Here is a 1,266-nt window from a genome sequence, read left to right as displayed (position 1 = left end):
CTGTTCTCACTTGGCGCTGCACAGACACCCCAGCAGCGCCGGCTGTACGTACAGCCGGGCCCTCCATAGAGTTGATCACAAGGGGCAAAACTTGAAAGCAAAATAATAAAAAATAAAACAATTGTATTTAATAAATATAACTGCTCTTGAAAGTCGATAGAGACAAATACAAACAAAAGTCAAACGCAGCAACAAAACTCGGGGCTTGCTGCCGCTGTATCGGTGCCGTCTTGGGTAGTTTTTGGGTCTATCTACGCCAAATTTCTTCGCATATAAATACATATAAATACAGAAATATACATAAATACATGAACTTTCTATCTATAGCAATTTAGCTCGACCAGTGAAGGCCCCCCGCTGCATGGGGGGCCAACTGTAGTGTACGAGTTTCTACTACTACTACTAAGCCGTGTTACTACGATCAACCTGTAGCTGCGTGCCATCTCTCCGCTTTACCCACCGCACATCTCACAAAAGACGTCAGAAAACAACTTTAAACCCCTAAAATAAACATGAATTCTCTTTTATAGACCCTACAAAACACGAAACTATATTCTCGTTTCGTCGGCTGGCGGCTGTTGCACACTCGCTAGCGTAGTGACCCAGACCTCTATACACCTCCTGCAGCTCTCGCCTCTCCTCTGAGCTCTTGGGTCTGCCGTGGGACAAGCCCGGGCCGCATGCGCTTTGCCCTGACACCGGCGAGATACAACTCCTAAACCCTAAATCCTAAACCCTAAACCCTAAAACCCTAAACCCTTGTAGCACTGGCGCACGTGTACACTTCGGTACTGTTTCTGCCATACTAAGTTGAAACTCCAGTTTCCGTGTGCGAAATTTCTCCTCTGCGGTGGCTATAGGGGCTATAGCATCGGCTGCAGCCCTCCAACTTGTTTTTTTTTTCGTACTTTGTTCTGTTACTGCCCATCTGTGTTTAGCTGAAACATTCTTTAAGAAGTAACCAACGAAGTCTTCTGCTGAAGCCCGGGGTCCCCGTGCAGCGATCCGACTGAAGTCAGCCGTGTATGCGCTGCAGCCGCCATTCCCCTTGTTAGCTGCCCTTTGGTGGTGAATGAGGGCTGCTCGGTCTACCGTGCAGCAGCACTTTATTCAAGGGTTCCTAGTTCCGTCGAATAACACAATCATTTCAATGGCTTTCATAAAGGGAGCCCGAGAGCGAAAGCAATGTAGTTGGGGTTGGGGTGCAACGACACCTTGATCGATGAAGGTTGGTTGATGACGCATGCGGAAACTGGTTGGCTAGCA

Source organism: Eimeria mitis, genomic scaffold (genome assembly GCF_000499745.2).
Source record: "Eimeria mitis Houghton genomic scaffold, Emh_scaff112, whole genome shotgun sequence".
Lineage (NCBI taxonomy): Eukaryota > Apicomplexa > Conoidasida > Eucoccidiorida > Eimeriidae > Eimeria > Eimeria mitis.
Note: the sequence above shows the minus strand (reverse complement) of the source record.